This window comes from Paramormyrops kingsleyae, chromosome 18 (assembly GCF_048594095.1).
Source record: "Paramormyrops kingsleyae isolate MSU_618 chromosome 18, PKINGS_0.4, whole genome shotgun sequence".
Classification (NCBI taxonomy): Eukaryota; Metazoa; Chordata; class Actinopteri; order Osteoglossiformes; family Mormyridae; genus Paramormyrops; species Paramormyrops kingsleyae.
This window is the reverse complement of record NC_132814.1, coordinates 26,637,655-26,662,306: the sequence shown is the minus strand read 5'-3', so window position 1 is coordinate 26,662,306 and position 24,652 is coordinate 26,637,655. Positions and strand designations below refer to the sequence as shown.

The window sequence follows — 24,652 nt, the reverse complement described above, 5'->3', positions numbered from 1 at the left end:
CATTAGAATTCTCCCTGGAGCGTAGTACTTACAAAAAGATTATGATTAAATCTAAGAATGCTGCTGATGTCGATAGATCCAAAATCAGGTGGTTAGGCCCAAAGCAAGAGGGCTAACCTCTATCCAGAGTAGATACTGTATGGGGCAAGTCCCTCTCTCGCACAGACATCATGTGGCGTAACTGCCTTTTCCTGAATGGTTGGAAGGGTAAGACTTTACTTGAGGGGGCACAAGTAATTTAGTAACTTGGTTACTACTGAAGTGCAAATCATGAACAAATAACTGCATGAAATACATGACCCGTTATGATTGATTAATGATGAACAAACATGGGAGTGGCAAATAACTAACACTTAGTTTCTGGGTAATTAATACATTAAGTAAGAGTGCTCTACTACACTAAAGTGTTGCCATCTAATAATTAGGGTATATGAAATGCCTTCCTTTACACATCACACATTCCACTCACTGCACCGTGAACAGCTCTCTACCTCTCAGGAGCCCTGAGGAATGATGTAAAAATCCAGATTAACATGTGGGTAATATTAGCAGCACATGCAAATACGTCCAGGAAAGGAGGCAGGGCGGCACTCTGTGGGAGGTCTGTGTGATGGTCTGTGTGATAGTCTGTGGGAGGTCTGTGTGATGGTCTGTGTGATAGTCTGTGTGATGACCAGTGATGTGTGGCTGGGAAAAAGCCACCAGAGCAGAACCCATGCAGCCTTTCAATCGCGGCCACAACTGTAGCTTAGAGAGAAGAGATTATAGGTCCCCGTCTGCTTAGACACAGCTGCTCTTACACCCTAACAAGCTGACATAGGCAGTTACTTCCTGTCCATCAGCTGGGACCCAGGCTAATCGTGAAAATACTGACTCTTTGCTTGACAAAGCATGGTCACACTTCCGTCTACCCGGCCTGACTGCGGAAATAGTCACCATTCCTTAAAATCTCACCATCCTTCCGCCAAGCTTGCCGTTAGCCCACTAACAGCATATCCAGTCACCCAGTGTCTCTTTTTGAAGCCAGTCATGACATACTGCAGCATGTTGTCAGGCTGTCTATTGCTGTGCAGATTTTGCTTTAGATATATTTGTTTTTGTTTGGTGACATAAATGTGTTACAACAGGGTGAATGTGTACGCTATGGGTTGGTCATAGCCTTTGTCCAAGTCCCAGATATTATTTTATTCTGCAGCATATATTGCCTATTGAGAGCAACTATGAAAATAGCAGTCATGCAATTTTTTTCCACAATTCTATTTAAACACTGGGGAAGAACAAGCTTAAGCAATGTTAAAGCTATTAAAGGTCCACCAGTTTTCTTATTGTAATAGAAAACTGCAATACAATGATAAAAGCATAAGGCAAATACTAATAATTGAAAATAAAAAGGATTATTACATTTAGTGAGATAATTATGCTGTAGCGGAGCTGAATGTTACTCTAAAAATAAATTTCACCCCTTGGTTGGACAAATTATACAACTTTATGGAAGTTAAGAGTGCAGTTATTACGGCATTTGATGAGGCAGGTTGTAAACACTTTACATAGGTTGGTTATTGCTACCTGCCAGTATGATAATCTACTTTCACCCTTACTGGAAGGAGATATTTACCCCTTTTCTGAAGCTTATAGAGACAGATGACTATCCTTCAGCGAGCTTAACTGCTATTGAGCAGAATAAACCAGGATTCAGCATGATAAAGAAGAACCTCATTCAGTTCAGAGGCCCCAAACCAGTCTGCTAATGAAACCTGACGGACAGGCAGAGCCGCTCAGAATGTATATAAGCAGAGATCATCTCCATACAGCTGCCTCATCCTGTCTGGGGGTGAGATACTGGCCTGTCGCGGGGGTCCCATCTGACCGCCTGCCTTAGAAATGCTGAGATCTTTTATCATTAATTATTAGCTAGAGGCGCTAACCTCCCCAATCACATCCTAAACCATTCAATACCCTCTCACTCTCAAAAGCCATTTACAACAGAATGACCTAGAGAAAGAGGCAGATTTTCGGAATGGGGGGGGGCTGGTTGTAAACATCCCAGTCAAGGTATCACTTTGCTACTGCCGAAGAACACAACCTCCACAAAAGGGGGATGTGTGTGGTGTTTCACTCATACTGACCCGTCCTAGAAACACATGCTGCTCGTGATCCAGATGCACAAACATCTGCTGAGCTCCGACACAGCTTTGGTTGTTATGGATACTTTGAATCACCCACATCTGGCTGCTAGGGGAGACATAGCAATAAAACCAGGAGCATCCCATATCCCTACAGAAGTCATGCAAAACTGCCATACGAAGGGAAAAGAACGTTACGGCATGAAAAGAAATGCAGAACAGAAACCTCGTAAAGTCCTGGGACAAGCAGATTTTGATATATTCAACTACTTTCTTTAGCCTCCTCACATACAAATGAAAGAGTATTTGCACACAGAGACACAAGCTTACAAGATTTCATAGCAGTGGTGCTGTGATACATTATACAGAAGCTCAGCATACAACCCTACGGACAAAGTAAATGCTTGTATGCATATAAGCCATAACATACAACATGCATACAACAGGCTAATGTCAAAATGGCGTGAATCAGCCGCATCTTACAGCTGTTATGCACTGTTTCCACTGCCAGCAACGCAGCAGCCACACGCCACCCACAGATACTATGTGTATCATGAAGCCTTCCTTGCTACTTTGAAGTTGGTCACGAAAACAGAGTTTGCGTAACTGCACGGCTGTCCCTCCCACCCCCCTTCTCCACTGGGGGGCACCTCTTTGTAGGTTGATTTCTCACCAGCCGCCCACAGCGAGCCCCGAAATCGCATGCCCCGTTTCCACTGCGTCATGGGACAGAATAGCAGAATCTGCCCGGCAGCTAATCGGCCTGATACAGTGTGGGTATCCACTGCCATTCACTGACTACTATCTAGTTAGACGTGACACATACTGTATCATGGGTGCAAATTTATGCTGCAGTGCAACCCAAGCTAAGAAAGCTCATCACTCGACCTGATGCAGCCTGGGAAGGCCGCAAGACCCTCACGGCTCCCACCGGAATAAATGGTTGGAAGATGGATGGAAAGCAAAAATATTCTAGAAAATTCTGATGAGACTGAAACCATAAAAATGTGTTTCTTTACATTCTGCAGAAAGCAAATCCCCATTGACAATATATGATTTGATTAAAACGCTTTTCTACTCATATCCTCCATAGAAATTGGATCCGACTCGAAGCACCATAGCGTCACGTACAAAATACAAAAGTATAGCACAATAAAACATGCAGTCAGTAAGTCTAAAGTGAAAGCTAGATCTTCCTTTTAAGCGGCTCTATTTTACTTTTTTTCACTGTTTATAATTTTATTTTGGGGGTCTATGTAGAAGAAATTTACATGCTTCAGTGTTCCAAAAGAGATTTTTCTCATTCTGTACAACTCTATTCACTCTATCTATACCTCTGTCAGAAATGCTCTGTTAGAGCTTTAAGCCCCACCCCCCAAGACTCCAGTGTGCTCCGATTGGTCAGCTTGCCCTACAAGTTCCATCCCTGTCTTGCCCTCTGCAAGGTAGGCAGCCAATTAGAATTGTTTTACGAGGTGACCTCACCACATCACAGAAGTAAGGCCTGGAATTCCGTTGAGGCGTTTCAGGCAAATTAAAGAATTCTGTTGGGTTACTCTGTTCTGCGTGTACTTTTTAGCCTTAAGGCTTTGCAGAGCGTTTACATGCACATTAAACTATATGACATGCTAAAGGAACAGGGAAAAAAACAGAAAAGCATAATTGTGCCCATTTAAATCTGAACTGTAAAACCGTAACAAATGGAGAAGATATCATTACATTCATCCTGATTCAAGACTGCATGTTCCATTCTTAAATCCAAACATTTGTATCATTAAAGAATTACATATTACACGATTCAAGAGATTAACAAGAGATTAAAAATATTTGTTGATTTCCATTCCACACAACAAATAAATAAATAAGTGTTTTCAAAAAATAATTAAAACATGTTAATTTTACTTAAGGGACAGAGAAAAGAAGAATCTATTAAATTGATGGTATTTAAGATACAGAAAGTATTCAAAATTACAGGCTATAAAACTTTTTATAGTAATTTGAAACAAGTCTTCAAAGCCTTCCAGTATGAAGCTGTACATGACTACACAGTCAAAAAAGAATGAAAGTCCACCACAGGGCCAACACAGACAAACAGCCACACACACTCGCAGTCACACCTATGGGCATTTTAGAGTAACCAGTTAACCTAAGCTGCATGGGAGGAAAACCAGAGCACACCCACACATGCACGGGGAGAACATGCAAACTCCACACAGAAAGGCACCCTGGGTGACCCAGGGATCGAACCCAGGACCTTCTTGCTGTGAGGCAACAGTGCTAACCACAGCACCACCGTGCCACCCAGTTTTCATTCCGTCTTCCCTTTTTCCATATTTCATGTATTGTTCAGTATAAATGTAGCAATTATAACACACGTCAGGTATCTTGGGGTTTTATATAAAAATAAATTGAACTGAATTGTATTGGATTGCAAGGCATTGGGGACGGCACAGTGGTGCAGTGGTTAGCACTGTCGCTACACACCGCTGGGACCTGGGTTCGAGTCACTACCAGAGGTCTGAGTGTGGAGTTTGTATGGTCTCCCCATGTCATCGTGGGGCTTCGTCCAGGTACTTTGATCCTGATTCTAAATGGTCTGATGGTACTTGCTATAAATAAGCTTTTAATGGTCTCATCTGCAAATAAAAAGGAAACTTGCAAAAATGTAACTGGTAAAGTATCTTAGTGTCTTAGCTTTTCCCTTTGATTTCCTGGAATGGTCTTGTGGATAGTTTTTACAGGAAGGAGAGACAATGTTGTTCCACTCAATGTTACTGGCTTCAAACAATTGATGCGTATTGATGTTTCCTAATTAGTTTGTGTTTAATGTGAGACTATATATTATATATTGGGTTCAAATCTGAACTCTGATCAGGCAATTTTGAGTTCGGCCCAGGAGTACATATACTGTAAATGTTTTTCTTCTAAATATTACCATATAGAAGGCTGGCACATTCAAACAGTTGTCTATACAGCCCAAATTACCAGCACTCTTGGTAGAGAGGAGTGAAAAAATCTCACACTGGAAAAATAATCCAGCCTGTAATTTATTTTTTATTTTTCCCCAGGAAAAGAGTATTCCAAAAAAGAACTTATCAAAATAAAAAAATACCCTTAGTTATTCACCAACATGGGTAAAACAAAAGAATATGTAAATGTGAGAACAGACCTTCAATAAGTGATGGCTATAAAAAATAGCTACATGCCTCAAAATACTTATGTCCTCTATTAGGGCAAAATTAAAAAGCCTTATCACACCATATATTTTTTTTATATATATAATATATAATAATATTAATAATATTATTATATTTGCCTTATCGCACCATATATAAATACATAAATGCCTGAAGTTCACTGGATGCTACTGAAACTGGAAGTGGGTTCTATGGTCAAATGAGGCCAAAATAGAGTTTTGGCAACAAACACTCAAGCTGGGTTTAGTGTAAAAGGAATGTTTCTTCACAAAAGGTAGATGCAAAGCTGGGGGGTCACCTTCCCTCCAAAGGCCCAGGAACCTGAGAATATATGGTAACATGGATGCAAGAACCAGGAGATTTTAATTCAAAATCTGGCTGCCTCTTCCAAGAAGCTGAAACTGGGTCACTGTTGGATCTTCCAGCAGAAAAATGATCCAACACAAGCCTCCAAACCCACACCAAAATGGTGCAGTGACTACAAACACAAGGTTTTGCCCTGGCTAGCACTGAGGCCTGACCTAAGCCACACTGAACACCAGTGAGTCCAAAAGAGGGGACCTCTGAAAGAGGGGAATGGTCTCAGACTCCGTCTGGTGGCTGAGTCATGGCCACTGGACTTCTCTCTCGGAGGGCAGAAACGTTTCACTGCTCATCCAAGCAGCTTCTTCAGCTTCTCAGACTCATTGCTCTGTAATTTTCAGTCTCATCAAGCAGTGTAGGAGAAGATTCGGTGCTGTTATGTTGGCGAAGGGAGGCTGCACAAACTACCAAATGCAAGCTGCCAATAACTGTGACACATGTAATCTTGTTTTAAAAAAAGAATGTTTATTGAGAAGGGTTCCTTTTCCCCTGGAATAAACTTTCTTCAAATAAAGGTAGGATTTCTCTGAGAAATCTTTTTAATCTTTACCACAAGTGCCAATAATTCTAGAGGTTACTGTATAAGCTATTTTGTTGTGTTTTAAATACTTTGAAGTTATTGTTTGCACCTATGCCAGCTTAAATGCAGATTTAGCTATCAGTCTCCATGAAGAGACAGCCCATAATTATGTTTTGTGGCTTCTTGTCCAGTTCTACGCAATAGTTACATATATACTTCAGCAGACAGTATTGCCGAAAGCACTGTACACTGTGTAAGAAATACAACAGACATCACTTGTTGGGAAACTTCTGTAATGGGCCAACTGACAACCTTATGCTTTGTAAAATCTCAAACTAAAACTTTAAATATGGTTAAGAAAGAAAGTGTTTCCTCTCCAAAACAATTTCATATTATATTACTTTTTTTATTAACAAAGCAGACATCTTTAAAATCACAGCTGTTGATCATCTTAAGAGAGTTCAAAGTTTAAGACTTACGGCTTTTGTAAGGACTGCATGTTGCTGCATCCTAATAAATCACTAGGGGGCAATAGAGAACACAGTAAATATATTTATTTATAATATCAGGCTTCATTTACCAGCTAGCCTGATTTATACCCAACAGCCTCTCGCATCTGCAATTAAAAATAATGAATACCTTAGAAGTATCTGAAACAGCAGCTTGCCCCAAGCTATGTGTGTTACTCTCCTCAAAAACCCTGAAGCTCTACTCACCAAAAGTCTGTGGTATGCAACCCATATCAGCATCTTCCCTGTGTGATCATTTAAAATTACCTAGCTAATAACAGTGGTTATGAATATCAAAAATCAGAATGTATGCTGGATTGTTATTAAAATGAATGCATCATGCCTTATTTTTTGGAGTTCTGAACTCCTTAAACCTGTGAATAGCACTCAGCACAATTTATCGCAAAAAAAGCTTCAAATACCTGCAGATTATGAAAGAAACACTGGTCCAGCAGCCAGTTTAATGAATCCAAACTATCTAAACATACAGATATATTAAAGTGAGAGCTGGAGAGACCAATCAGGCCAGTTTGGCTTCAGTCGAGACAGAGGAATATGATGTGTGCACACAAAGGCATAGTGCTCGTCGGGGAATTAGGCAGCATATACATTTTAATTGCAAAAGTCAGAGTAAGTGAAGCACATTGACACTATTAAAAGAGCGCATCCTCTTCCAGCAGCGAATCTTATCTAACGACGGTCGTCCGTCGTATATCTGACCGGCCTTTTTCCAGCACCTGCTCCAAGCAAACTCAGAGAAGCTCTTCGCTGACCAGTCATTCTTCATCCTCACCTCCAGCGGTATATTTGGTTTGTGTATGTGAGAATGTGCACATATGTGGGAGGATGTATTTATGGGGTCAGGTCAAGCTGCCGGCTTCTGCTTTCGAATGTATTCATTTCTCCAATGCAGGCTCCCTATGCATGACAGCAGCTAACTAAACCTGGGGTTAATATGACAATTCAAGAATGACATCATTGAAAGAATACATTGTAACACTTATGTACTGCAGGTTTGGCACCTAAACCACAGAAATTCTGGTATGTTTGTACATACTAGCAATAAAGCGAGTTCTGAGAACAAGTCAGGATCAACTCATCACAGGAGTCCATGTCACAAACATGTATATTCTTGGGGTGGGGGGGGTTCTGCACTCAGACAAGCATGTTTTTTTGAGATTCTTGAACTTTTCTACAGGACAGAACACATCACACAGTCAAGACACGTGGTACACATTGTTGTTCCATGAGATCTGGCTTCCATAGCAAAAATTCAGTCACAGAGAGACATGAAGAGATACCGAGAGTCACAGAGAGACATGAAGAGATACCGAGAGTCACAGAGAGACATGAAGAGATACCGAGAGTCACAGAGAGACAAGAAGAGATACCGAGAGTCACAGAGAGACATGAAGAGATACCGAGAGTCACAGAGAGACATGAAGAGATACCGAGAGTCACAGAGAGCAGTGCTTCTCAATCCGGTCCTCAGGGACCTCTACATGGTCCACATTTCTGTCAGTCAGTCCATATTTTTTCTCCCTCCCACTCCCGGTTGGAACAAAACTGTGGACTGTGGGTCCCGGAGGACTGTGTCAGGAAACACTGCAGTAGAGGCAATGAAGCAGAAATGATGGTCTGACCTCTTTCTTACAGCAGGGAAGTGAGGCTCCTGCTCCTGCTTGATGTCAGCTTGGCCGCTGCAGCCGTCACTGTCGTCGCTGCTGAATGCTGAAGCCAGCTCCCTCTTGGGGGTGCGAGTCAGGCCCAGGGGTGTGGCGCGCTTCTCAGCCAGGCGCCCGCGGTTCTGCGCACAGGGAGTGCCATGTCACCACGCAGCCCCCAAACAGCCTCACGCAGCCCACGTGGGGAGACAGACACTCTTACGCAGGCGGGCTGCAGACGACGATCGGGGCGATCCAGATTATTATAGATACTACAGAACGTTTAGGTTCAGTAAGAATTACTAAACCAGCAGTACAGTCATTAAAGAATGACATTTGCCAGTGATGAGCACAGCGTTTCACAGACTCAAATGAACTGGAGATGAGGCAGAAGAGTAAGAAAGAGACTGAGTGAACCATGGTACCAGGAAAGCAGTATCTGCCCATTTTGTGGTTAATTCTGAAGATGCTATATTCTGGTGCTAAGCCAATAATTCCCATAAATGGTAATGTTCCTTTAAATTCAAGTAGCAGCATCATAGCTTTGCATTATTAATCTCTGCTTAAAAATTAATCATACTGTCGGGTTGCAAACCATTACTATGAGAACCTTTGATTTTATCTCCTAAAATGCATGCATATAATGGTTCACATTTAGTCTTAATCTCTGGTTTTAAATTTCACTCCATCCTGCTTTGGTCTTCCTGTGTTTTTAAAAAAATCATTTTTAATCCATCTCGACAAGGATAAGAAGAAGTATGTTTCAGCCCTAGTGGTACTGATCTGAACATCATCTTTTAAACCTGTCATGAGACGCTCACAATCCCATTTGGGTTCACAAACATATAATGAAAACTCATTTCTAGGAAACTTCATAGAAGTGAACACAGAACTAACATTTACTTAAATATTAAAATATTTAATCAATTTGATTGTAAGATTTACTGTGAATTTTAATATAAAACATCCATAAAAGAAAATGTGTTACAAACATTATTATAACAATGTGAATATGAGCCTGAAGCAATAAGCAGTGACCAAAGCCCTAATGGTAACTGCTAGGTAACACAGTTACAGACTGGTATACTGGGAGCAGTGGGTGGGAACAGGTCATCAGAAGGTCAGTTGGCTTTGAGTCATGGTGGTTTCCTGTCCCTAAATTCCCTCTTCAAACTTCTAATGAGGGAGAATGAAAGACAGAGAGCTTAAGCTTTTCAGGCAATTTACGGAGGTCATGACGGATTAGTGTGTGACTCTGTGTGCACACACACACACACACACGCACACATGCATGCATCCACACACACGCACACATGCATGCATCCACACACACGCACACATGCATGCATCCACACACACGCACACATGCATGCATCCACACATACGCACACACATTCACACACACACACATGTACGCACGCACACATACACATATTCACACACAAACATGTACACACACCCCCACAGACATTCACACACGTATACATGCACGCACGCACACACACACACACACACACACACAGCAGGACAGGGACACTCACAGGCCTAACTCTGAAATCAAACACACTTCCTATACATACAATAATACACAAGAACACATACACAACATACTTTTTCCCCATATTCTGCTATTTTGTAAGGACCTATCCATACAGAGAAATACACACATAGGCATAGAGACACAAACACACCCACACACTCCTCTATCACACATGTACTCATGTATCTGATGCTTTTATCCAAAGCAACTTAAAGTAGAGGAGAGAGCTACAATTTATGCGTGTTCCCTGGGATTTGAACCCTAACCCTTTGCATTACAATCACATTGTACTGCTCCACTTGCTGAACTTCAGGAGCCAGAAATCACACCTGTCCAGGCCCCCAGCTTACATGGTCTGCTAGGGCTGTGGGGGGGCCAGGGGGCAGACAGGCGTGCCCCCCTCCGGTTGTCATATGGCACGAAAAAAAAAGGAAAATAAAAGCAGAAAAAACCCTTAAGAGAAACTGGTCACATGACTGCAGGCATTTTTTTTTGCACATGCCTCTTCTAATATCTGTTTCTCACATTGATTGATTTCATTTTTATTGTTTCTACCTTGAAAAATACCCTACAGACAAGGTGGCTCTGAGCTCTGAGCAGAGCCCAGGACCCACCAGGAAGGAGAAACCCGCCTGTCCATCACACAGGGGAACATTCTGGCAAAAGGTGCATTCCTGCTGGTGTCCTGCCTTCCCATTCTCTATATCGACATGTTGGTAATTCTCCATTTCCCAGTCTGAAGGATACAGATAATTTCATCCATGATTTTACCCCTGAAAGTAATAAAAGGACAAGCGTACCATCACAGATCATCTTCCTGATTCCTTAAAATCACACAGTCACCCTCCCCTCACAATCAGTGATGAAAAACACCCACACACATCCACCCAACAAACACAACTACATCTCAGACCGCAGCAAACTAAGAATTTCTTCTGTTCTCCAAGAAGTTACCGACATCATGTTAGATGGCAAGAAGAACCCGCTTCCGCTCCCAAACCTCTCCTCAGGGGCACCTCAGCCATTCCATGCGTTTGTTAAATTGTACCACCAGCTCACTTAATTAACTTAAGTTAATTAACGTGATTAGGTATTTATTAGCCAAACAAGGTGAACAAGTGGGTGAGTTCACCAAAAACACTGATTTATAAGATGGTTAGTGAAGATCCTGGGATCTCTTTAGGAGAAGTTTTTAAATGGCTAAGCTGACACACCAACATGAAGATTATTTAAGCATCATTTTCTTTGACTGCCTCAGACTTTTGCACTATTAGTACTGTAAATATTTCCATATGGTTGACTAACAGCTGAGCTGGCGTGAGATGAATTCTGCATTATCCCCTCAGCCTGAATGTTAGATGCCAAACAATAGACACAGGTTGCAGCACATAAATACCACAGCTACTTAGCGTATGACTGAGTCAGCAGGCAAAAAATGTGCCAGTTGAAATCTCGGGGAATGTCGTCGTGCTCTTTTACAATTTCATAGTTACTTCCCATTAAATGCTTCAGTAAATAATTAGCTCTAGAAATGAATATACCAGTAAACAACTTAATATAATTTTAACATGAGTATACGAATTTAAAGATGTACATGTAACTTTCTTATGAGTGCATCTTTTAATTAAAAGCATTATAAAACACTTCTATAATTTATAAATGTAGCATTTAAAGTGTATAACAGCCACAGCAAAGACCATTTAAGTGACCCCAGCTGTACTGAGCAGCCCTCAGGTACAGGCCTGGGGGGGCGGGGGGGGGGTCTCGCCATCATCAGCCTCAGAGCTCCGCCTCTTTTCAGCAACAGCGCAGGCTTCCCCAGAGGCAGCCGGAAAGAGCAGGGCTACTTTAAATAAACCCATTTGCACAGCTGCCCCCCAAGTCAGCCCTGCAGTTGGGGGCAGTTGAAGTCCATCTTGACAAGACCCACCCGCATCTGGAAAACGGACCTTAAGGGTTTCTCACTGGCCAATCACGGCACCAGTAAGGGTCTCCCTTGTTACGAGGCAGCTCAGGGCCCCAGTAAACGTCCTTAAAAAAAGTAAAACACAGCTCATCTAACAGCAGCCTCTCTCCAGAGCCTCACATCCCGATTTCTGGCACACGCATGTTCGGGGCACGACTCACATTGCATATTAATTCACAGCGTGCCAACTGAGATCTCCAGCTGGGCTAATGCGGCCATTTCACCTTCAGGCCAATGGTCCTTACATCGAACACCTTCGCTACACCACCGAAATCAAGGACCAAACCACCAGGTCTTTCACGAGAGAAACCCCGGCACGGCAGGTCCCAGATGCCTGCGTCTTTATACTTGTGGGACTTCCTAGAGACGGAAGGATTTTGCATTTTTAGTTTTGTCGGGGGGAAAGAAAAAGGTCTGTTTTGGTAAAAAGGTCTCGACAGAGATAGGAGATGCAGACTTCGAGTGTCGCGAAAGATATGCAGGCAGACACTGGGGGCAGCGGCAGCCCACAGCATTCCTGCAGCTGCAGTTCTCCGCCCCCCCCCCCCCTCTCTCTGGGGGGGAATGCCTAATGAGTCACGCGCCCGAGTGGCGCGACCTCTCCGTGTGTGAGCGTGGGTGGGATGGCGGGGCGGCAGGGCGACGGGGCGGCGGATTGGCGCGAGACCAGAGCTGAAAGGGAGGGGGGAAGGGGGGAGGAGGGGGGGGGCAGGGAAAAGAGGGCCGTCGCCACACAGCCTGCTCCTTACCGACACAATCAAGCCAAACAGCAAGAAGGAAAACAGGAGTGCAAACACGCTCTCTCACACGGCTCTCGCAAACACCAGGGCAAACATGATCTCTGACGAGGCTCCCAAACGTGCCGCCTCACGTGGAACTCGCAAACATCACCACAAACGGGGTCTCTTACACTCACAAAGCGACACTCCTTCTTTTAACCTTCTATTTTCACACCAGCTCATCGCTTTTCGGTACTAAAAATGTTCTCATATGGAAACTACGTCACGCTTTGAATGATGGACACTGTCCTTTCATTCAGTTCCCCTCATAAGAAAAGCTGCACAGCATTTAGTGAGGCAGCCACGTGGAGCGTAGCACTCCGAGCAAGAGCCACAGGAAGCCAGCGGCAAACAGAAAGCGCATGTAACCTAGACAGCAGAGAACTGAAGATGGTGCAGACATCTATGCTATATATATATATCCATCTTCCTAAACTGGTAGAATTTCAGGTATGTAGTTTCAGATTAAAACAGCTACTCAGTGAAAACACCACAATATTTACAGCCCAAGTGAAAACAGGTGCCATTAAAGACCATCAGCCTCAGTGCAACTGTCCATTTATCCGATTGGTGGTTCCTTCCTATTGTGAGCCATTAGATGCTGGGCTAATTCACCACCACAACCCTCCATCCTGGTTTTTTTTTAATTTGAGTTTCCTGTCCACGCCAACATCCCAGCTCTGCCCGAGCTCCTTGGCCTGGCAATGCCAACAGGCCAAACCATGGCCTTCATTATTCCTGTAATAGTGTTAAAATGAGAGATGACCTGGATTTGTACTCACAAGTCCTCTATGATGCTAGGCTAACATGTATAGCATTGACTCATTTCCAGGAAACAAGAATTCCTTACTTGGCTATTGTGCTTTTAGAAAAGACTTTTCTCCAAAAGTACAAACAGACAATGCTGAATGTTTTATTCAGTGATACAGCTGGATACTTATTACTTCATGTTAATATCAGCCCATTTATATTATATGTTCATTTAAATGTGTGTATGTGTGTGTTTCTCTAATGAGGAAGCAGCATAGTAAGAGTTATGGTTTGGAACTCTAGTTGTTGTCTGACTTGAGTGATTTGATTTAACACACAAATTCAGTAGAAAGCAGGCTGACAGAGGACACACACACACACGCGTGCACACACACACACACACACACACACACGCACACACTCACTCACACACGCGCACACACACGCGCATACGCACACACACACACTCACACACTCGCACACACGCACACACACACGCACACACTCACACACGCGCGTGCACACACACACACACACACACACACACACGCACGCACACACGCGCGCGCACACACACACACACACACACACACTCGCACACACGCACACACACACTCACACACACACACACACGCGCGCGCGCGCGCACACACACTCACACACTCTCACACACTCACACACACGCACTCACACACACACACACACACACACACACTCACACGCGCGCGCACACACACACACACACACACACACACACACACACACGGCGCCGCCTGCTCCGCGCCTGTCCCAGGGAGAGATCTGGCCAGCAGTTGCCATGGCAGCCCAGCCTCAGTGCCAGGGGGACGGCAGAAAAGAAGCTGAGCGCACAGACACACACACACACACACACACACACACACAGACACACAGATGGTGACTGTGCCAAACCCCCCGCAGCGAGTCGCCGAGAGACACAGAGGCGTCTCGCTCGCTGCCCCACGTCGGCCTCAGAGCCGGTCTGACGCTCTGCCATTAGTCAGGCTGAGCGGAGGCCAGAGACGAAGCCACCAGGGCTGCTGCTAACGTCTGCTCTCATGTTTCTTATAAGACGCTCCATGAAATGTGTTTACAGTGTCTACTAGACACAGTAACCCACTTGGGGACAACAGATTCAAGCTGCTGGTTAGTTTTCAATAAAATGTTTCTCCTTGTCTGCTATGTGCTCTTTCATCAAATACAACTGTTAAGTGTAACAAGCAACAGGATAATAGGTGAGGAACCTGTATGTCTGGCCATTATGAATGTTAATAAAGATACACAGAGCATCTTTCCAGACAGCTGTTCTCATACAGAATCTTCACAAATACATGACACACCCCATTTGCATCACAGTAATTTAGAAAACATACAGGTTAACTTAAAATATTTCTTAGCCTTTAAATTTGGCAGGCATTTATATAACTGTCAGTGAGAAATGCAGAAATCTCATTACTAAAGTTTGATGATAATGGTTCTCAAAGTAGCATAATATGCAACTTTAAAAACAAGAAAAAAACATACTTCTTCTTTGCTTGAAAGGGTTATTTTCTGTGTTAGGATGGGCAGGTAGGCTAGAGTTTAGGGCTTAAATTAGGCAGGTCTGGCCCTGGCATATTCACAGGCACAGCTAATCCCCCAGATTTCCCCTGGCTGGACTCGGACTGAGCTGAACGGCAGGCAGGGCCTCTCCCCTTTCCATGGCGGCCCGGAGCGGCACCCTGGCCCCAAACACAAAATCTCTTCATGAATGTTTTCACTTCCTCTAGGATGCTGCAGGAAAAACCCTGGCTCCGGGGCTATTTATGAGCCAGCAGGGAGAGCAATTTCCTGCTTTCCTCTGCCATTTCCGCTGCCCTGGCAGCAAGAAGAAAGCCGACTCCCCACAGGAGGCCGCGGGGATCGCACAGAGGCTGGGGTGTGGGAGAACTCTTAAAGGCATGGTGTACCAGTTAGCTACCACTGGCCACACTGTCAATGTTACACTTCAGGTTGACACCCTGCATGTCACTGCACACTGCATACTAACCAAATGTACACTGCAGGTGTCAACCTGATGCAGATCACAATGCACCTAAACCAAACCATGGATCTAGGCCCCTTGAAGGTCCGAGAACCCTATGGGTCAAGTTCAATCATCTTTCAGTCATTGTACTTGTCTAGAACTAATAATGAATACCAGCTACACAAAACGATGCTCTGTATGTAAATGACACAATGAACACATTTCTATTTCTACAAGTGCTGGGTGTAAATCGTAATTCACAATTACAACATAGGCAAGGCCAAGACAAAGATAAAAAACATAAACCACAAAAAATAGTGATATATACGCAGCACATAAACTGCAACAGACAATATTATAAACAAATCCAAAGTGCCACAACAAAAATGACAGGAACATCATAACACAAAGAATCACAGCACAAGCTAACACAACAACACAGCAGCCCAGCACAGCACAGCACAGCACAGCACAGCCCAGCACAACCCAACAAAGAGAACACAAATCAAAATCATAAGTGCTACATATCAAACACAACGCTATATTAAACAATAGAAATACAATGCAACCTGAAGCAATTCACTACAACCTAACACAGCAACACAACTTCTGAGGGCTACACAAGCACCTCAAGACAGCAGGCAGTTTTTAGCTCAACATTTGATCACTTGCCGTGTCTCTGAGCACCGGCAGGGGATTCCTCCCATCCGACCACCTGAACGCACCCTGTTTTTACTGAACGCACCCTGTTTTTACTGACATCTCTGATAGGTGACTCTGACATCTCTGATAGGTGCCTCTTCCTAGGAGAGCTTCTTAACAGCTCAGAAAACATTATAATTATTTTTATTGCAGTTCTTATAATTAGTAATATTTGGCTAATACTGCCGAATCGATATGAAAATCAAAAAAATCTATTGTCAAGTGGTCTAAATATTAAGGGCATTCTGAAGACTGATAATTCCCTCAAGTCCTGTAAAATATAGATAGGCGTGACTAATGACTTTGCCAATGGAATACTATAATTATGAACAAACAATTCCTTACTTACTTACTAAAGATATGGGAATAGACAGTAAATCTTATAAAAGCTCAAAGTTATGCAACGTAGCTATGACTGTTATCACTGCATGTGTCTGTGTGTCTGTGGGACAGAGACCCATATCAGAGGATGCTCAGCAATGGTGGCTGGGGGTTGTATAAATTTCATATATTTTTTCTTATTACATTAATTCATATAAATTATATGATTTACTCTGTACTTTTAATTTGTTTCAGCATGAAAAAACCAGATCCACCTCCTATAAAACGTCACAAAAAAATTCCTCAGATATGTACCTCTTTATTTATGTCACTATTACAAAGAGCGTTCTAGGATGTGTTCAACTTCATGGGTAGCTCATTCAGAATCAGCAATAATTTCTCGCAGGTCTTCTAACATGATTTTTTTTTGTTAATCATACATTACATTCCTGAGGCAGCACAATCCAATAAAACCCATTGAAGTGCAGCTTCACTGGACTTCACTGGACTTCTGCTTTCAGTACAGCAAAGCTAGATATTTATTGGACAAATGCTTCAAAGCGGAATTTCCAGGGAAGCTCAGTGCCTCTGGGAGTAAATGGGGCAGTGGGCGGGTCAGGATGCTGGGCTGCTGCATGATGATTGGAGGAAATGTCAAAGGGGCTCAACCTCTTTTTGATTGATAACATTTTGAAATTATACTCCAGCATCAGAGCATTTCAAATTCAGTTCAGTTCAATTTCAAGTTCCCATGCAGATTTCTGTCAACTGAAGTCTTCCCATTTTTTAGATTCTCATTTGTACATATTGTACTGCAAGTAGCAACATAAATGTGGCATTCCTGAGTCTGCTCCTTGTTTCTTTAGTAAGCTTAGTTTGTTAGTAGGTTAGTAAAGTCTCTTTGTTTATTTCAAACTGCATTGTGGACTGGCCAGCTTCCCCTGTTTGAAAGCCCACCAGCCACCACTGCAAACAGCCCATATTTGAGGTGATTTTACTTAGCTTTTGAATTTTTTTCTCTCATTCTTGGTGGGTCCCTTCTCGTGTGAATTTTTTCTCTCTTTTCAGTATGGGCAAACAAACCTTTGATGCAAAAAAGCAATTCGAACAAACTACAGATCAGAGATTCTTAACCTGGGCTGCACATCTCAGGTGGCCTCTAAACCTGGGTGGGGAAACACTCCGGATCTACACTACCCAGTACCTGAAGTGGAGCATTTCCTTCAAATGTGAATGTATGCGGCAAACCATTAGAGTCAGCAGTACTCTGCCACCAATAGATATTTCCTTATCACATTACAGTTGGTACAGGTGAATATAATGCATTACATGGTATTGTTCTGATAAGGGATCTATAGTTTTCAGCCGACTAAGGGATCCGTGGGACAACAAAGGTTAAGGAGCCCTGGTTTAAACGGAAGGAGCTGGAAGCCAGAGGAATGGAGCAGACAGACAGACAGACATGAGAGGCTCCATTCTGAGGACACTGTTCTGGCTAAGAGGAAGGAGAGTTTGAGAGAAAGGTAATGACTGGAGGGAATGGGGAGGTGCTGCTGGATACTGGGTTAGGTACTTTTAGGTCTCTCACCAATGTGGGCAATGCTTTCCAAAAGACAGTGATGGGAGGGGACCATGAACCAGTGACTGAAGAGACAACACTGCTACAGAAGAATTTAAATTCTAGCAAGCTGAGTACATTATGGGTATTTCACAGATGAATCCCATTTGCTTATATTTAAATGTAGCACAAGCAGATAAAGGAGATACTATAGGATACTGTCCTCAGACCCGACCTACCGAGACAGTTAGAGGGAATGCAGGTCCCACCAGCATTTCAATGTAAGCTACACAATGGACTTCAATTGACAACTGTATGCATACTTTGAAGAAAAAAAACGGCATAATAAAATGCATTAAAATCATAAGGCCATTAAGAAAAAAAAAGTGAGACCTTACAAAGCACCTGGAATCACGGGAGTCAATATAATTTGCGGCTACATCCAAGCTTAAGCAGGAACGCGTTGTTTCTGATGAACAGGACCACAGTCAGAGCAGCCTTGACATGACCACAGTAGTCACTCATTGTTACTTTCTCAGTGTTTTTTCTCTCATAATCTGTATCTCATGACTGATATTGACTGACAGTCAACCTAACATTGACTGGTGTACATATATGTGGATTTCATGGGTTTGACCCTTTTCTACATTTGCCTACAGTCCACACCATTGGGGTTAAGCGATTAGCTCACCTGTATCAGTCACAGACTTTAGCTTATTCTAACCCCCTTTACACTGTGTGCTATACGCTGAGTAATCGGCAGGAGCCAAGCCGAGAGCCTCCTAAACCTCTTACACCCCCCCTCCCTCTGGATTAAACCAGCGAAGGCGACAACGGCTACATTTTTCTCCAATTTTATTCTTTTTAATTACTCCCCTAGATGAAGCCATTGGAAATTCTTTTTTACAAGCCAGTATTTCAGGTGACTGAGAGACCGAAGTGGCGGCAGTTGGCCCAGGGAAAATATCGTCACCGCGTCTGCCGCTGACCAGCATCAGGCTTGGGGGGGGGGGGGGGGGGGCTTAACAAACAAAGAGAAGAGTCCCCGTCACCCAGGGCCAGCACATGGCACATGAGTCACAGCCCGAGAGCCGGGACAAACAGCCATGGTACAGAACATGGGGCACGTAAGAGTTAAAGCCTGAAAACAAAGCATCTCAAAGTGTTTAGACTGCACTCTTCTTTCCTGTTTTATTCATTCATTCTGGACAAAAATATAAAGAGTGACAACACATTCATTTGTAAATTTTGGAACAAACTTTATATATAATATTTTATAATTGTCAAAGACCAAATGACTAACTTTAAGAGGTATATATACAATTTTACTGGCCTTGTACATCTGAAGCACACAGGCATGACAGAGAGATACACACCTAACGTACTACATAAAACATGATGATGCTGATACAATCCACACGTTCACAGCACAAAAATATAGAAAATATATTAAGACAATTCAAAAAGATACATCCATAGACCAACTATTTACCATCTCCCTAATTGTTTTCTCTTTCATGGATACGTTTTTCTCTTTCTTTCTTTGGCTTTAACTGCATGTATGTGAGCACTAACAATCAGAATGACTCTGCGTATATGTGAACATACTCAGCCATATAAACCTGATTCGGATTCTGATTCCATGTCACACCAGCTTACTGTCTCTCCAACTCTCAGTTGTTGGCAATCAGTTGCTCTGGACATATCCATATCCATTTAAGATCCTGTTTTTCAAGAATGTGCAAATAATACACTAAAAGTAGGTTTTAGCATATTTGTCTTGAACCTGTCCTGAATCAAAAGAAATTAAAGAAGGATTGAAACACTCATTTAACTGTCCTCTTACCACTGGAGACGAAATTCGACACCCAGGGCAATCACAGATTGGTGGATGTACCTGTAAAATTCCTTTGGACATAAGAGTCTTCAAACTTTTCCCTGTAAAAGAGAGAGAGAGCATCCTAAAAATGACATTCACGGCCAGTTCACTGAAAAGGACTAATTTGAATGGAAAATTTCATTTAATATTTAATATTTTGGTAAATATAAAATTAAATCTTGTAGTGACCAGCAGCAACATATAGACAATGTTAAATACCAAGGACTCTGTGGGCAGAAAATTTACTGATGCAATCCTTCTGTTTGTGGTGGGGCGATAAGACTTACAGTGGTGTTAAACTGGCAGTAATCAACCTAGATTTGCTGGGAGTATTGTCTCTCAAAATTTCATATTAGACCAAAATAGTTATCTATGCAGCTGACAATACAAGTACATGAGATGAAACAATCTGGGTGAAAAAAATTCCCTAATACATTACGCCACCTTCCATACTGCGTATGAAGCACAGGGTCACAGTGGATATTTAGTAATGTACTTAATGGACACTCTTAGCTATTGGTGAATAGGTTTTCACCATTCGGTCACACTCTTCACACAGTACTCTTATTGCACATTAAGAGTTTGACCTTCTTTAGTTACCCTAATACGAAACACAATGCTGCAAGACATGCAACTATTTTAGGCTTGCTTGTTATTTTGGGTACCAAAAGCATTAGCCCATCAATGGACGTGAGGTCACCGCATCCAGCGGCAAGGAGGTCCAATAATACAGCCTTACGTTTTATTCATGCATCTGGCGCTTTTATCCAAAGCGACTTACAGTAAAGGGAAGGGTTACAATGTAGCACGTGCGCTCCCTGAGATAAACTGTATCCCTTACATCTATTTCAAGTCGCTTTGGAGAAAACGCTTTTATTATGGGCATACAGACACCAAGAAATGAAGACATTTTCAAAACCTGGATCGATTGCAACAATATATGTTTATAATATGTATACAAATATATAACATGCTATACAAACATCCCTATTCTAACCCCAACAGCTCCGTTACTTGTCAGCGATAACTGGGCACAAGGAAAAAAAAAATACGTTTTATTCTTACGTTTAGTAACGTACATATTGTTAATACAGAATAATGTACCCCTATAAATTCTGCCAGTTTCATTAATTAATTAACCCGCCGCTCCACATTTACGGCTCATCTCAAATCTGCGCTCGCCCTTTCCCTTGAACTCACTTTATAATACTGTCATTTATATTAACGTTTGAACCTGATAAATAGATTTGCTGCATGGTAACAATCCAAATACTTTATGCCGGACCCAGATCTCATTCCATATGTATTTTAATTTCATTAAAATTTTTAAATTTCAGTGCCGAGATTCCAAAGTGCGCCCAAGAAACGTGAGTTCCAGGGTCCCGTTTCTCTCCTAATATTATTTTTTTTCTGTTCTATAAGCCCTTCCATTAGCTCTGAAGTAAAGATCTACGGCCAATCGATAACAGTAAGGGCATAAATCAAACACGTTGGTTATTTGCGTTATGAGAATAAAAGCTTACCCTTGTGCCTGATACTACGTTTCCAGTCTTTTGCCGTCTCCCTTCCACTGACAAACTGGAATTCGTTGGGGGTGAGCCACTCTCCGCGGTATTTGATCGAGGGTCCTTTGCTGCCCTGGCACAACTTATTGATGTATAGCAAGGCTTTGTTCTCCCCGCATTCCACCTCGATGCAGGGCTCTCCGTTGTCAAAGAAAGGCTGGAAGTCGGGTATGGAGGAGAACCTCTCCAGCATTAAGTCCTCGGGGTGGTGGAGGTGCTGGCTGTGCAGAGCCGCGTCCTGCAGTCCCAAGTAAACCCGATGATGGGCGAAAATGTGATCATAAGGCGGCGGATGAGGGGTCACCACGGGGATAGCGGTGGCATTTAAAGGGGCCAGGTATTCCGACTGGTTAAAGGCAGCCAGTGCCATATCATCCCCATCGAGTGTCTCCTTTTTTATTGCCGGCATATTAGTGAGAGCGCATCGGTGGTAACAAGTGATTAATAGTTCGTCCGAATCAGCTTTCGCGTCCTCTTTGCGGAGTTCAGCACTGGACTTGAAGACGGTCCACTTTGTTTTCCACGGGGATCGCAGGTCTTTCTGGAAGTACTCCTTTTAAGTTGCCCGACAAATTGCCATCGCCGACTTCGCGGCTCCGAATCGCGTCGCTCCCCCCCCGGGCTCGCGGCTCCTCTCCGCTTAGGGGCTCCTGCCCGCTATATCTAATCGGACTCGCACCACTAATGCTTGACATTTCGGAGGGAGCTCAGCCGTGGTCATTATGTTGATTAAAATTAGCACTGATCCCACACCTATCCCACGCGCACTATGTTTTAAGAAGATTTCTTTAGGTTCCCGTCATGTGCTTTTACATGCGTATTGTTAACCCCGAACTCTGCTTTTAAATAAATACATCCCGATTGTCTTGATGTACATAAAATGTTACTCTTTCTTCCTGGGTATATAGCACAGTTGCTATACTTAAATGTCGCTTGCTTTGTATGGTATTAGATTTAATCAGAACGCATTTGATTAAAGTTTTCCATAATCATCTACGCTAACTACGCAAATAACCTTTGACCTTCTTAATTCTATAACTGCTCGAGTGACCTAATTGTCTATAGCTGGTGGGACGTTTAAGACGATTTAACCCTATATATTTAAAATCGCGGCTTAGCAAGGAGACCCAGACCAAACAAAATTTGCACTCTTCGCCGCCTCTCCAACTTGGCCCATTTAAACAGCGCCGGCTTTGCTAGCGCGAAAACGGCGAAGGGGGGTCACGACGTACGTCGCTATAGTGCAATTCAAAAACGGAAACCACAATTTCCTGGCTCCAGGCTTGGGTTTCAGAGAACATATTTACCATTCAGAATTTTATATATAATAATTTTATATATAGACTATGATCCAAGCATTTTCAAATTAAAGTTATCTGTAGGCTACACGTAGAGTGATACATAAGTGGTCATTTTTCACGCTGAACGTGATAAAATTCCTATTTAGAAGATCCGCTAAATGAGTAAAGTTTAAAATACTACCCATTTCTCCCTAATGGTATCAGCTATTGATATTTCATTTCACTTCAAACGTAAACTGCACGTTCCTATACTGGGAAAGCAAAATTTTTGTCCAAATTCTTCAGGATAAGGGAAGTTTCTAATGACTTAGAAGAAGGGAATTCTGGAGGAAAACGTCAGGACTCAGACTATTTCTTGGTGAATTACTTATGCTCATCTGTAAACAATCCCCAGTGTTTTTGGGAATATACTCTTACCTCCATATGGCAGGCAACCAGAATTATTGTCATAAGCTTTCTTTACTCTTTTCACAAGTGAAACTAGTAGACCGGTCCACTTTTACACATGTCAGAAAGTCAGCAATCATAAGAAGTACCTCTAAACTTTATTTATAAAAGTTAGAGCCTATGCAACAACTGGTATAGACCACCAATTTGAGGAAACACCTTTTGTGGCTTCTTGACTTGCTCTGCCAAAACAGCTTTGCCTAATAGCTCTCCCTTCATAACAGCTTTATTTTGATTTTTCTATATTCAGGCTCTCTGTTCTTCTTTAGTACTTTGATACATAGAATGTACTTTGATATCTAGATGTATAAGCAATTACTCTGCATGCCAGACAGAAATTCAGTCATTGAAAAATCTAATGCTAATTCATATTTGTTTCTTATTGCTGAAAACTTTTATAAGCAACAGACAGCTCTATACATGTTTTTGGGAAAAAAACATTGTAAAGTTTAAAATTGCATGGTGTTTTCTTGGCCATGAAAAATGCAGGAAATGAACACAAAACACACAGAATTAGTTTTTAATGCATTCTTATAATCTCATAAGCACAATCATGATTATTGCATTGTTAGATGTGCAGAAAGATGCCAATCTGTAAAAATATCATCAGATAAATATTAATAGTTTAAATAAATTCTGCCCTCAATAAAGACTGAGATTGAGCATAATACTACTATGATACTAATAATATTTTGCGGTATTTTGGAAGTAACTGAATGGCTCTAAACTGTTTTTACACAAATGACAGGTGCTTCATTCCTACGTCCAAAATATGTTGCTACACCTACTTCTACATATGATTAAATAAATGCATGTTACTATACTGAACTACACACAATTAAAACTAGTATTTTTTATCATATTCAACCTTACTCTTTTCAATTTTGATCATATTTAATTTTGACTGTCGAACATGGAAGGAGGCTGATTTTAGCGTTCAGTATATTTACTTTGACTCCGGAGAAGCACAGGGGTATATCCTGGGATCTTTGGGATTCAGCCTCATTGATCTGCTCTCAGCTGGGCTCAGGTTTCCCTAATGAATGTTGCAAGCTACATGCTAACATGTTAAAAATAATTAAGTGGTTCTTACGGCCACAAAATTTTATTGCCTAATTTATAGGTTTAAAATGTTTATTTCTCGATCTGGAAGGCCTGCTTGTATCTAACAAAGAAGTCTTGCAAAACCACACCGTTTGGTTAATGGTGAGAAGACCTCTTGCCTTTTATACCAGCTCTGTGTAGATGTGCTCCAGCGATGAAGGACTAACATGCATCTTTATCCACGGCACAGACCAGCCCCACAGAAGCACATGGTTCCTGCATCTGATAAATCTGCTGAAATTGTCTCACAAACAGTTCAACAGAGCAGGAACTCAGAGTGGACCAAACTGGATCAGGCGACTGGAGAACCGAACCCCCCCCCCAGCACTAATAAATGCACT

The 24,652-nt window shown here is 42.4% G+C and overlaps 1 pseudogene; it reads right to left on the bottom strand.

The window, feature by feature from the left end:
- LOC111835480 (sterile alpha motif domain-containing protein 11-like) overlaps positions 1 to 22,636 on the bottom strand; it is a 47,637-nt pseudogene extending 25,001 nt beyond the window's left edge.
- Positions 22,637 to 24,652: the final 2,016 nt, after the last annotated feature.